The 15,000-nt window shown below is 45.8% G+C and overlaps 1 protein-coding gene across 11 annotated transcripts in view; it reads right to left on the minus strand.

Moving 5' to 3' along the window:
- Positions 1-15,000, minus strand: part of cacna1c (calcium channel, voltage-dependent, L type, alpha 1C subunit) — a 556,532-nt gene that overhangs the window by 409,593 nt on the left and 131,939 nt on the right. The gene's annotated exons all lie outside the window — the stretch shown is intronic.

Genomic DNA, 15,000 nt, shown 5'->3' on the forward strand with positions numbered 1-15,000 from the left:
ACACACACACGCACACACACACACACACACACAAACACACAGTTTCTGAAGAGCTCCTTAACTCAGAGGCCTAGCTGTCTGTCTCCAACCTGAATGAGGAGCGCACCGTGCAACACACAGTAGGAATCAAAGGGAAACCAAGACCTTGCAGATTGGTTCCTATTGTTGATCCGTTTCCAAGGGGAGGGCGGCTGTGCATTCAATCACCACTATGACTGCCTGGCGTATCCATGACAACCCTCGCCGCCCGCACACCTTTTCTTATTATTATCCAGTTGTCCTGGAGACAGCGCTGGTACATATGGCGTGGTAACTAAAATAGTACACCGCGATAGATGGACGGATGCCATGTGTACGTGATATCTCAGGGAGAATCATATCCGGGCATGCTGTCTTGTAAAAGCGTACACCAAAACATTCCCCACTGGTACAGGTGTATCGAGACACAAAGAGATGTATTTCAGAAAACATCAGACTTAGTCATCGTTGTTGTACATACTGTACATCACATCGCTACATTGAACAGAGAGTCATCTGCATGGATTCAAATCTAAAACACCGTAACGTCAAACACCATCCCCTGACTTCTTCTCTCTGTGTCCCTGGGTCTGTAAGGTCAAACACCATCCCCTGACTTCTTCTCTCTGTGTCCCTGGGTCTGTAAGGTCAAACACCATCCCCTGACTTCTTCTCTTCCCCACACTGCCATCTCCAGTGTAGTCTGCCATATCCAGTGTATTCTACCATCTCCAGTGTATTCTACCATCTCCAGTGTATTCTGCCATCTCCAGTGTATTCTACCATCTCCAGTGTATTCTACCATCTCCAGTGTATTCTACCATCTCCAGTGTATTCTGCCATCTCCAGTGTATTCTACCATCTCCAGTTTATTCTGCCATCTCCAGTGTATTCTACCATCTCCAGTGTATTCTACCATCTCCAGTGTATTCTACCATCTCCAGTTTATTCTGCCATCTCCAGTGTATTCTACCATCTCCAGTGTATTCTACCATCTCCAGTGTATTCTACCATCTCCAGTGTATTCTACCATCTCCAGTTTATTCTGCCATCTCCAGTGTATTCTACCATCTCCAGTCCTATATTGTTCTGCTTAGCCTGGTCCCAGATGATGTTTGTGCTTTATAGGCGACTCCTATGGTAAACAGGCTACACTCTGCTCTCTCTGTCCCAGATCTGTGGTCTAATAGTGGAGAAAGGGATGTGTGTGTGTGTGTGTGTGTGTGTGTGTGTGTGTGTGTGTGTGTGTGTGTGTGTGTGTGTGTGTGTGTGTGTGTGTGTGTGTGTGTGTGTGTGTGTGTGTGTGTGTGTGTGTGTGTGTGTGTGTGTGTGTGTGCGTGCGTGCGTGCGCGTATCTAATGGTAGAGACAGACCTGGGGTTAGTGAATAAATTAGGAGAGGTGTCTGAGGAGGAAGAATGAGACTGAAAGTCTGACAGAAGGAGAGGAGGGAGCCCCTAAAGACACACACACACACACACACACACACACACACACACACACACACACACACACACACACACACACACACACACACACACACACACACACACACACACACACACACACACACACACACACACACACACACACACACACACACACACACACACACACACACACACACACACACACAGAGGCCCTAAAGTCATTATAGTGTACATCCTGTCTGGGGGGCTGTAGTCTCATGTCGTTCAAACTGTTCAAAACAAAATCTGGCCCAGCTGTACGTGGCTTTGAAACGCAGCTAAATTGAAAACATGTTGGAGGGAGACTGTCTGATCAGAGCGGGGGAGACGGAGGGGAGATGGAGGTGAGATGGGGGGAGATGGGGGGTGAGATGGGGGGGAGATGGGGGGGAGATGGAGGGGAGATGGAGGGGAGATGGAGGGGAGATGGGGGTGAGATGGGGGTGAGATGGAGGGGAGATGGAGGGGAGATGGGGGGTGAGATGGGGGGGAGATGGAGGGGAGATTGGGGTGAGATTGGGGTGAGATGGGGGGAGATGGGGGAGATGGAGGGGAGATGGGGGGAGATGGAGGGGAGATGGGGGGGGTTGGAGGGGAGATGGAGGGGAGATGGAGGGGAGATGGGGGGGAGATGGAGGTATAGGGGGGAGATGGAGGGATGGGGGGAGACAGAGGGGAGATGGGGGGGAGATGGAGGGATAGGGGGGAGATTGGGGGAAGATGCGGTGAAGGAGAGAGAGGTCCTGCTTGACGCCTGTCTCCACATGCCATTACACATAAACTTGCTCAAGTCATTTGAAGTGTAATGTCTCAACTCTCAATTCAATTCAGGGGATTTATTGGCCTGGTAACGTAACAATACCAAAGCAGGTCAAATGGATAAACAAAGGTGAAATAAACAATAAAAGTGATCAGCAAATATTACACTCACATTTCAAATGTCATATTATGTATATATACAGTGTTGTAACGATGTGCAAATAGTTAAAGTACAAAAGGGAAAATAAATAAACATAAATATGGGTTGTATTTACAATGGTGTTTGTTCTTCACTGGTTGACCTTTTCTTGTGGCAACAGGTCACAAATCTTGCTGCTGTGATGTCACACTATGGTATTTCACCCAATAGAAATGAGAGTTTATCAAAACTGGGTTTGTTTTCAAATTCTTTGTGGATCTGTGTAATCTGAGGGGAAATATGTGTCTCTAATATGGTCATACATTTGGCAGGAGGTTAGGAAGTGCATCTCAGTTTCCACCTCATTTTGTGGGCAGTGTGCACATAGGCTGTACCTTCACAGTACCCCCCCCACCCTGTACCCTCACAGTACCCCCCCCCCCCACTCTGTACCTTCACAGTACCCCCCCCCCCCCCCACTCTGTACCCTCACAGTACCCCCCCCACCCTGTACCCTCACAGTACCCCCCCCCCCACTCTGTACCCTCACAGTATCCCCCCCCACTATGTACCCTCACAGTACCCCCCACAGTACATGGTAGAGCCACAGTAAGAGGGTACATGGTAAAACTAGCTTAATCGGAATGGCCGATTAATTAGGGCCGATTTCAAGTTTTCAACACAATCGGTAATCGTCATTTTTGGACACCGATTGTGGCCATTTTTTTATTTTAAATGTTTTTTAGTTTTTAACCTTTATTTAACTAGGCAAGTCAGTTAAGAACAAATTCTTATTTTACAATGACGGCCTACCGGGGAACGGTGGGTTAACTGCCTTGTTCAGGGGCAGAACGACAGGTTTTTACCTTGTCAGCTCGGGGATTCGATCTTGCAACCTTCCGGTTACTAGTCTAACACTCTAACCACCTGCCTTACATTGCACTCCACGAGGAGCCTGCGTGGCAGGCTGACTACCTGTTACGCGAGGGCAGCAAGAAGCCAAGGTAAGTTGCTAGCTAGCATTAAACTTATCTTATAAAAAACAATCAATCTTAACATAATCACTAGTTAACTACACATGGTTGATGATATTACTAGTTTATCTAGCGTGTCCTGCGTTGCATATAATCGACGCGGTGCCTGTTAATTTCTCATCGAATCACAGCCTACTTCGCCAAACGGGTGATGATTTAGCACTCTCGGTGCACCAAACCTAACCATAAACATCAATGCTTTTCTTTAAAATCAATACACAAGTATATATTTTTAAACCTGCATATTTAGTTAATATTGCCTGCTAACATGAATTTCTTATTATTAGGGAAATTGTGTCACTTCTCTTGAGTTCCGTGCAAGCAGTCCAGGTATATGCAGCAGTTTGGGCCGCCTGGCTCGTTGCGCACTGTGTGAAGTCCATTTATTCCTAACAAAGACTGTAATTAATTTGCCAGAATTGTACATAATTATGACATAACATTGAAGGTTGTACAATGTAACAGCAATATTTAGACTTAGGGATGCCATCCGTTAGATAAAATACGGAACGGTTCCGTATTTCACTGAAAGAATAAACGTTTTGTTTTCGAAATGATAGTTTCCGGATTCGACCATATTAATGACCAAAGGCTCATATTTCTGTGTTTTATTATGTTATAATTAAGTGTATGATTTGATATTTGTGCTTCAAGCATTGAGCTGTTTATGACTTCAAGCCTATCAACTCCCGAGATTAGGCTGGTGTAACCGATGTGAAATGGCTAGCTAGTTAGCGGGGTGCGCGCTAATAGCGTTTCAAACGTCACTCGCTCTGACACTTGGAGTAGTTGTTCCCCTTGCTCTGCAAGGGCCGCGGCTTTTGTGGAGCGATGGGTAACGCTGCTTCGAGGGTGGCTGTTATCGATGTGTTCCTGGTTCGAGTCCAGGTAGGAGCGAGGAGAGGGACGGAAGCTACACTGGCAACACTAACGTGCCTATAAGAACATCCAATAGTCAAAGGTATATGAAATACAAATGGTATTTGTATAGAAATAGTCCTATAATTCCTATAATAACTACAACCTAAAACTTCTTACCTGGGAATATTAAAGACTCGGAACCACCAGCTTCCATATGTTCCCATGTTCTGAGCAAGGAACTTAAACGTTAGCTTTTTTACATGGCACATATTGCACTTTTACTTTCTTCTCCAACACTTTGTTTTTGCATTATTTAAACCAAATTGAACGTTTCATTATTTATTTATAAAATTGTTCATTCAGTATTGTTGTAATTGTCATTATTATAAATAAATAAAAAATAAAAAATTGGCCGATTAATCGGTATCGGCTTTTTTGGTCCTCCAATAATCGGTATCGGTATCGGCGTTGATAATGATAATCGGTCGACCTCTAGTTCCTACTAATCTGTCAGAAACATTGTGTTACGTAATTAAAGGAAATGTATATGTGCTTTGACAATTCTCAGCTCCAAAAGAGTGATCAAATTAAGATCCTACATCTGTATATGCAGCGTTACCGCGTGGGACCGATTCACACACGGACAAAGTGACACGCTGTAGGCTACTGATGCTTCCTCTTATGACACGTATTTCAGCGACAGAAAAACCTCTCTCTCTCCCTCTCCATCTCTGTCACCAGCGTCATCAGGCTCAGTGTTTATTTCTATAAGGTTGAAGAGAGCCAAAGAGGACCAGAGGCCAGCCAGCATGGCCAAAGGCCCTCAATCCTCCACACTATCATCCTAAAGAATGCTAGCCTGAGGGATGGAGTGATGGGAGGACGGAGACACAGACAGATGAGCCGAGGATGATATGAGAAGAAAGGGGACAGTAACTGAAAAGTCCACATTGACCAATCAGGGCTTGGGTCAGAAGTCCTGCTGGGAGCTGATGGGTTGGCTTGGCGGAGCTTCAAAGACCAGGAAGTGACCTGGGGTTTGTTCAGAGTGTCTACGTGTCACCGCTGTCTCAATACCAAATTTTACAATATCAAATTTTACATTTACATTTGAGTCATTTAGCAAACGCTATTTTTCAGAGCGACTCACAGTTAGTGCATTGATCTTAAAATAGCTAGGTTGGACAACCACACATCACAGTCATAGTACATTTTCCCTCCATGAAGTAACTATCAGCAAGTCAGAGCTAGCAGGGGGGAAAGTAAAGAGCGAGTGGTAGTTCACAAAGAGCATATTTATTTTTTTATTTTTTGGGGGGGCGGGGTGTGAGGCAGGGATGCTGTGGGATTATTTACTGTGGGATTTATTTAAATTGTATTATGTATTTATTTGGAGGGGCAGTGGGTGGGGGTCGGGTGAGGAGGGGGTGCTGTGGGAGGAGTGTTTGTATCTGGCTTGACAGCAGACAGAAGTGTTTACACTAGCCAGGCTCCCTGAGTAACATTATGGTATTAAAGAACACACAACACTGCCCTCAGGCCCCCTGAGTAACATTATGGTAGTGAAGAACACACAACACTGCCCTCAGGCTCCCTGAGTAACATTATGGTAGTGAAGAACACACAACACTGCCCTCAGGCTCCCTGAGTAACATTATGGTAGTGAAGAACACACAACACTGCCCTCAGGCCCCCTGAGTAACATTATGGTAGTGAAGAACATAGTCAACAAAACCTGCTTGGTTCCAACAATAAACACCGGACGTACAGTTTGTATGTTATAAGTAATTCACTGGCTGTAGACAAGCTCAGTGGAAACAGGCTGTACAGGGACATTGAAGGAACATTGTCTCTCTCACACAGCAAGGCCGTGCCATCTCATCACAGAAGCTATGCAGCGTGCATGTTGACAAGCATCAGAGAATTAAACCCATTCTGAAAGGACCACTACAGTAGCACAGAGTAGTGTGAGTGTGATTAAATTTTCATCTACCAAAGTGGATTTTCCTCCCTCAGCAGCAAAGCAGGATTAAAGTACAGATCCCTCTCCTACTCCCCGCCCCTCTCCCCCTGTACACTCCTCCCCTCACCTCCCCTCTCCTCTCCTACTCCCCTCCCCTCTCCTCCTGTACTCTCCTCCTCTCCTCTCCTTTCCTCCTGTACACTCCTCCCCTCACCTCCCCTCTCCTCCTGTACTCTCTTCCTCTCCTACTCCCCTCCCCTCTCCTCTCCTACTCCCCTCGCCTCTCCTCCTGTACTCTCCTACTCCCCTCCCCTCTCCTCCTGTACTAGCCTCCCCTCACCTCCCCTCTCCTCCTCTACTCTCCTCCCCTCCCCTCTGCTCTCCTCCCCTCTCCTCTCCTCTCCTCTCCTCCTCTCTCTTCCTCCCCTCTCCTCTACTCTCCTCCCCTCCCCTCTCCTCTGCTCCCCTCCCCTCTCCTCCTCTACTCTCCTCCCCTCCCCTCTCCTCTGCTCTCCTCCCCTCTCCTCTCCTCTCCTCCTCTCTCTTCCTCCCCTCTCCTCTCCTCCTCTCCTATTCAAAAGTCACCACATTCTTTTCCCTGAGAGTGAGGGAGAGAGGTAGAGAGAGGGAGAGAGGAAGAGAGAGGGAGGGAGGTAGAGAGAGAGGGAGAGAGAGAGAGGAAGAGAGAGGGAGGGAGGTAGAGAGATAGGGAGAGAGAGAGAGGAAGAGAGAGGGAGGGAGGTAGAGAGAGAGGGAGAGCGAGAGAGGGAGGGACGAGGAGACAATGTATCAGGATGAGAGCAGCCTTTCTGATGTCCATTTGTTTTCCTCTCTCTCCATCTTCCCTCCATCTCTCCCTCCTCTTTCTCTCTTCCGCTCCTACTCTCCAGTCTCTCCAGTCTCCTCAGTCTCTCCAGTCTCCCCATTCTCTCCAGTCTCCCCAGTCTCCCCAGTATCCCCAGTCCCTTCAGTCTCGCCAGTCTCGCCAGTCTCGCCGGTCTCGCCGGTCTCGCCGGTCTCTCCAGTCTCTCCAGTCTCTCCAGTCTCCCCAGTCTCCCCAGCCTCCCCAGCCTCCCCAGTCTCCCCAGTCTCTCCAGTCTCTCCAGTCTCCCCAGTCTCCCCAGCCTCCCCAGCCTCCCCAGCCTCTCCAGTCTCCCCAGTCTCCCCAGCCTCCCCAGTCTCCCCAGTCTCTCCAGTCTCCCCAGTCTCCCCAGCCTCTCCAGTCTCCCCAGTCTCCCCAGTCTCTCCAGTCTCCCCAGCCTCCCCAGTCTCTCCAGTCTCCCCAGTCTCCCCAGTCTCCCCAGTCTCCCCAGTCTCTCCAGTCTCCCCAGCCTCCCCAGTCTCCCCAGTCTCCCCAGTCTCCCCAGTCTCCCCAGTCTCTCCAGTCTCCCCAGTCTCCCCAGTCTCTCCAGTCTCCCCAGCCTCCCCAGCCTCCCCAGTCTCTCCAGTCTCCCCAGTCTCCCCAGTCTCCCCAGTCTCTCCAGTCTCCCCAGTCTCCCCAGTCTCTCCAGTCTCCCCAGTCTCCCCAGTCTCTCCAGTCTCCCCAGCCTCCCCAGCCTCCCCAGTCTCTCCAGTCTCCCCAGTCTCCCCAGTCTCCCCAGTCTCCCTAGTCTCCCCATTCTCCCCAGTCTCCCCAGTCTCCCCAGAAGTGTAGTGTAATGTGAACATGGAACATGATGGTAGACTGAGCAGACTGCAGGAGATCGTGGTCAGGTTGTCTCTCTGGTATTCATAGTGTGTCCTGTGGTTGTCAGGTAGTACGCCGGAGAGAGAGAGAGAGAGAGGGAGAAGAGAGAGAGAGAGAGAGAGAGAGAGATCACAGCCAAGAATAGATTAGAGAGAGAGAGAGAGAGAGACAGACAGACAGACAGACAGACAGACAGACAGACAGACAGACAGACAGACAGACAGACAGACAGACAGACAGACAGACAGACAGACAGACAGACAGACAGACAGACAGACAGACAGACAGACAGACAGACAGACAGACAGACAGACATTAGTGTCCAACAGCTCTAATGTAGATGGATAACAGCCACCTGACAGACTTTATAAGACGTTTTAAAAGAATAAACTACATGTTTGCATTTCCTGCTGTGAAGTAAAATTCTCAGCAACAAAGGAATGATCAAATTAAGATCCTACGTCTGTAGATATGTGAACTTCTCCTGGCAAGTAGTTCTACATTTACCATTCTCCTGGCTAGTAGTTCTACATTAACCGTTCTCCTGGCTAGTAGTTCTACATTAACCATTCTCCTGACTAGTAGTTCTACATTAACTATTCTCCTGGTTAGTAGTTCTACATGAACCATTCTCCTGGTTAGTAGTTCTACATTAACCGTTCTCCTGGCTAGTAGTTCTACATTAACCATTCTCCTGACTAGTAGTTCTACATTAACTATTCTCCTGGTTAGTAGTTCTACATTAACCATTCTCCTGGCTAGTAGTTTTACATTAACCATTCTCCTGACTAGTAGTTCTACATTAACCGTTCTCCTGGCTAGTAGTTCTACATTAACCATTCTCCTGACTAGTAGTTCTACATTAACCATTCTCCTGACTAGTAGTTCTACATTAACCGTTCTCCTGGCTAGTAGTTCTACATTAACCATTCTCCTGACTAGTAGTTCTACATTAACCGTTCTCCTGGCTAGTAGTTCTACATTACCATTCTCCTGACTAGTAGTTCTACATTAACCATTCTCCTGACTAGTAGTTCTACATTATCCGTTCTCCTGGCTAGTAGTTCTACATTAACCATTCTCCTGACTAGTAGTTCTACATTAACCGTTCTCCTGGCTAGTAGTTCTACATTAACCATTCTCCTGACTAGTAGTTTTACATTAACCATTCTCCTGGCTAGTAGTTCTACATTAACCGTTCTCCTGGCTAGTAGTTCTACATTAACCATTCTCCTGACTAGTAGTTCTACATTAACCGTTCTCCTGGCTAGTAGTTCTACATTACCATTCTCCTGACTAGTAGTTCTACATTAACCATTCTCCTGACTAGTAGTTCTACATTATCCGTTCTCCTGGCTAGTAGTTCTACATTAACCATTCTCCTGACTAGTAGTTCTACATTAACCGTTCTCCTGGCTAGTAGTTCTACATTAACCATTCTCCTGGTTAGTAGTTCTACATTTACCATTCTCCTGGTTAGTAGTTCTACATTAACCATTCTCCTGGCTAGTAGTTCTACATTAACCAGTCTCCTGGTTAGTAGTTCTACATTAACCATTCTCCTGACTAGTAGTTCTACATTAACCAGTCTCCTGGCTAGTAGTTCTACATTAACCAGTCTCCTGGTTAGTAGTTCTACATTAACCATTCTCCTGACTAGTAGTTCTACACTAACCATTCTCCTGACTAGTAGTTCTACATTAACCATTCTCCTGGTTAGTAGTTCTACATTAACCATTCTCCTGGTTAGTAGTTCTACATTAACCATTCTCCTGACTAGTAGTTCTACATTAACCAGTCTCCTGGCTAGTAGTTCTACATTAACCATTCTCCTGGCTAGTAGTTCTACATTAACCATTCTCCTGGTTAGTAGTTCTACATTAACCATTCTCCTGGTTAGTAGTTCTACATTAACCATTCTCCTGACTAGTAGTTCTACATTAACCAGTCTCCTGGTTAGTAGTTCTACATTAACCATTCTCCTGGCTAGTAGTTCTACATTAACCATTCTCCTGGCTAGTAGTTCTACATTAACCATTCTCCTGACTAGTAGTTCTACATTAACCAGTCTCCTGGCTAGCAGTTCTACATTAACCATTCTCCTGGCTAGTAGTTCAACATTAACCATTCTCCTGGTTAGTAGTTCTACATTAACCAGTCTTCTGACTAGTAGTTCTACATTAACCAGTCTCCTGACTAGTAGTTCTACATTAACCATTCTCCTGGCTAGTAGTTCTACATTAACCATTCTCCTGGCTAGTAGTTCTACATTAACCAGTCTCCTGACTAGTAGTTCTACATTAACCAGTCTCCTGACTAGTAGTTCTACATTTACCATTCTCCTGGCTAGTAGTTCTACATTAACCATTCTCCTGGCTAGTAGTTCTACATTAACCATTCTCCTGGTTAGTAGTTCTACATTAACCAGTCTCCTGGTTAGTAGTTCTACATTTACCATTCTCCTGGCTAGTAGTTCTACATTAACTGTTCTCCTGGTTAGTAGTTCTACATTAACCATTCTCCTGACTAGTAGTTCTACATTAACCATTCTCCTGACTAGTAGTTCTACATTAACCATTCTCCTGGTTAGTAGTTCTACATTAACCATTCTCCTGGTTAGTAGTTCTACATTAACTATTCTCCTGGTTAGTAGTTCTACATGAACCATTCTCCTGGTTAGTAGTTCTACATTAACTATTCTCCTGGCTAGTAGTTCTACATTAACTGTTCTCCTGGTTAGTAGTTCTACATTAACCATTCTCCTGGCTAGTAGTTCTACATTAACCATTCTCCTGGCTAGTAGTTCTACATTAACCATTCTCCTGGTTAGTAGTTCTACATTAACTATTCTCCTGGCTAGTAGTTCTACATTTACCATTCTCCTGGCTAGTAGTTCTACATTAACTATTCTCCTGGCTAGTAGTTCTACACTAACCATTCTCCTGACTAGTAGTTCTACATTAACCATTCTCCTGGTTAGTAGTTCTACATTAACCATTCTCCTGGCTAGTAGTTCTACATTAACCATTCTCCTGGCTAGTAGTTCTACATTAACCATTCTCCTGGTTAGTAGTTCTACATTTACCATTCTCCTGGTTAGTAGTTCTACATTTACCATTCTCCTGGCTAGTAGTTCTACATTAACTATTCTCCTGGCTAGTAGTTCTACACTAACCATTCTCCTGCCTAGTAGTTCTACATTAACCATTCTCCTGGTTAGTAGTTCTACATTAACCATTCTCCTGGCTAGTAGTTCTACATTAACTATTCTCCTGGCTAGTAGTTCTACACTAACCATTCTCCTGACTAGTAGTTCTACATTAACCATTCTCCTGGTTAGTAGTTCTACATTAACCATTCTCCTGGCTAGTAGTTCTACATTAACCATTCTCCTGGCTAGTAGTTCTACATTAACCATTCTCCTGGCTAGTAGTTCTACATTTACCATTCTCCTGGTTAGTAGTTCTACATTAACCATTCTCCTGGTTAGTAGTTCTACATTAACCATTCTCCTGGCTAGTAGTTCTACATTAACCATTCTCCTGACTAGTAGTTCTACATTAACCATTCTCCTGGTTAGTAGTTCTACATTAACCATTCTCCTGGCTAGTAGTTCTACATTAACCATTCTCCTGGCTAGTAGTTCTACATTAACCATTCTCCTGGCTAGTAGTTCTACATTTACCATTCTCCTGGTTAGTAGTTCTACATTAACCATTCTCCTGGTTAGTAGTTCTACATTAACCATTCTCCTGGCTAGTAGTTCTACATTAACCATTCTCCTGGCTAGTAGTTCTACATTTACCATTCTCCTGGCTAGTAGTTCTACATTTACCATTCTCCTGGTTAGTAGTTCTACATTAACCATTCTCCTGGCTAGTAGTTCTACATTAACCAGTCTCCTGGCTAGTAGTTCTACATTTACCATTCTCCTGGCTAGTAGTTCTACATTTACCATTCTCCTGGTTAGTAGTTCTACATTAACCATTCTCCTGGCTAGTAGTTCTACATTAACCAGTCTCCTGGCTAGTAGTTCTACATTTACCATTCTCCTGGCTAGTAGTTCTACATTTACCATTCTCCTGGTTAGTAGTTCTACATTAACCATTCTCCTGGCTAGTAGTTCTACATTTACCATTCTCCTGGTTAGTAGTTCTACATTTACCATTCTCCTGGCTAGTAGTTCTACATTAACTATTCTCCTGGCTAGTAGTTCTACACTAACCATTCTCCTGACTAGTAGTTCTACATTAACCATTCTCCTGGTTAGTAGTTCTACATTAACCATTCTCCTGGCTAGTAGTTCTACATTAACCATTCTCCTGGCTAGTAGTTCTACATTAACCATTCTCCTGGTTAGTAGTTCTACATTTACCATTCTCCTGGTTAGTAGTTCTACATTTACCATTCTCCTGGCTAGTAGTTCTACATTTACCATTCTCCTGGCTAGTAGTTCTACATTTACCATTCTCCTGGTTAGTAGTTCTACATTAACCATTCTCCTGGCTAGTAGTTCTACATTAACCAGTCTCCTGGCTAGTAGTTCTACATTTACCATTCTCCTGGCTAGTAGTTCTACATTTACCATTCTCCTGGTTAGTAGTTCTACATTAACCATTCTCCTGGCTAGTAGTTCTACATTAACCAGTCTCCTGGCTAGTAGTTCTACATTTACCATTCTCCTGGCTAGTAGTTCTACATTTACCATTCTCCTGGTTAGTAGTTCTACATTAACCATTCTCCTGGCTAGTAGTTCTACATTTACCATTCTCCTGGTTAGTAGTTCTACATTAACCATTCTCCTGGTGATCCAACTGGTCCTTATGGATGATACTGAAAGGCATGTCTTACCATGAACCATTTTCATTGGTAACTAATGAAGATAAATAGTATGAATATGTGCTATGTTTTAAATACAACCTGTCTGTATCACCATGGGTATAAATGTCCCCATGGTCCAACAAAACATGACCTGTCTGTCTCCATCACACAGCATCCATCAAAACATAGCAAGTAATTCAATGTCACTGCACTGGTGGCGATCCATATTAACTTCACACAGCCAGCAGTTACAGTCTCAACCACACACAGTAACGTACAGGAGGACCAGGTCACCGTACAGCCAGCAGTTACAGTCTCAACCACACACAGTAACGTACAGGAGGACCAGGTCACCGCACAGCCAGCAGTTACAGTCTCAACCACACACAGTAACGTACAGGAGGACCAGGTCACCGCACAGCCAGCAGGTACAGTCTCAACCACACACAGTAACGTACAGGAGGACCAGGTCACCACACAGCCAGCAGTTACAGTATCAACCACACACAGTAACGTACAGGAGGACGAGGTCACCACACAGCCAGCAGTTACAGTCTCAACCACACACAGTAACGTACAGGAGGACGAGGTCACCACACAGCCAGCAGGTACAGTCTCAACCACACACAGTAACGTACAGGAGGACCAGGTCACCGTACAGCCAGCAGTTACAGTCTCAACCACACACAGTAACATACAGGAGGACGAGGTCACCACACACAGTAACGTAGAGGAGGACCAGGTCACCGCACAGCCATCAGTTACAGTCTCACACACACAGTAACGTACAGGAGGACGAGGTCACCACACAGCCAGCAGTTACAGTCTCAACCACACACAGTAACGTACAGGAGGACGAGGTCACCACACAGCCAGCAGTTACAGTCTCAACCACACACAGTAACGTACAGGAGGACCAGGTCACCGTACAGCCAGCAGTTACAGTCTCAACCACACACAGTAACGTACAGGAGGACCAGGTCACCGCACAGCCAGCAGTTACAGTCTCAACCACACACAGTAACGTACAGGAGGACCAGGTCACCGTACAGCCAGCAGTTACAGTCTCAACCACACACAGTAACATACAGGAGGACGAGGTCACCGTACAGCCAGCAGTTACAGTCTCAACCACACACAGTAACATACAGGAGGACGAGGTCACCACACAGCCAGCAGTTACAGTCTCAACCACACACAGTAACGTACAGGAGGACCAGGTCACCGTACAGCCAGCAGTTACAGTCTCAACCACACACAGTAACATACAAGAGGACCAGGTCACCACACAGCCAGCAGTTACAGTCTCACACACACAGTAACGTACAGGAGGACTAGGTCACCACACAGCCATCAGTTACAGTCTCACACACACAGTAACGTACAGGAGGACGAGGTCACCACACAGCCAGCAGTTACAGTCTCAACCACACACAGTAACGTACAGGAGGACCAGGTCACCGCACAGCCAGCAGTTACAGTCTCAACCACACACAGTAACACCAAGTCAGCACATTTTTTAAAATTTTACTTGACAAGTCAGTTAAGAACAAATTCTTATTTACAATGACGGCCTACCCCGGCCAAACCTGGACGACGCTGGGCCAATTGTGCGCCGCCCTATGAGACACCCAATCATGGCCGGATGTGATACAGCCTGGATTCGAACCAGGGACTACAGTGAGATGCAGTGTCTTAGACCGCTGCACCACTCGGGAGCTCCACATTCCCTCCATTCACTCTACACAAACACAGTGTACACGCTAAAACACCGTGTACACGCTCAAACACCATTTACACGCTCAAACACCATTTACACGCTCAAACACTATTTACACGCTCGAACACTATTTACACGCTCAAACACCATGTACACGCTCAAACACCATTTACACGCTCAAACACCATTTACACGCTCAAACACCATGTACACCCTCAAACACCATTTACACGCTCAAACACCGTGTACACGCTCAAACACCATTTACACGCTCAAACACCATGTACACGCTCAAACACCATGTACAGGCCCAAACACCATGTACACGCTCAAACACCATGTACACGCTCAAACACCATTTACACGCTCAAACCCCAACACATACAGCATGTACACGCTCAAACCCCAACACATACAGCATGTACACGCTCAAACCCCAACACATACAGCATGTACACGCTCAAACCCCAACACATACAGCATGTACACGCTCAAGCCCCAACACATACAGCTTGTACACGCTCAAACCC

Source organism: Salvelinus alpinus, chromosome 11 (genome assembly GCF_045679555.1).
Source record: "Salvelinus alpinus chromosome 11, SLU_Salpinus.1, whole genome shotgun sequence".
NCBI classification, from domain to species: Eukaryota; Metazoa; Chordata; class Actinopteri; order Salmoniformes; family Salmonidae; genus Salvelinus; species Salvelinus alpinus.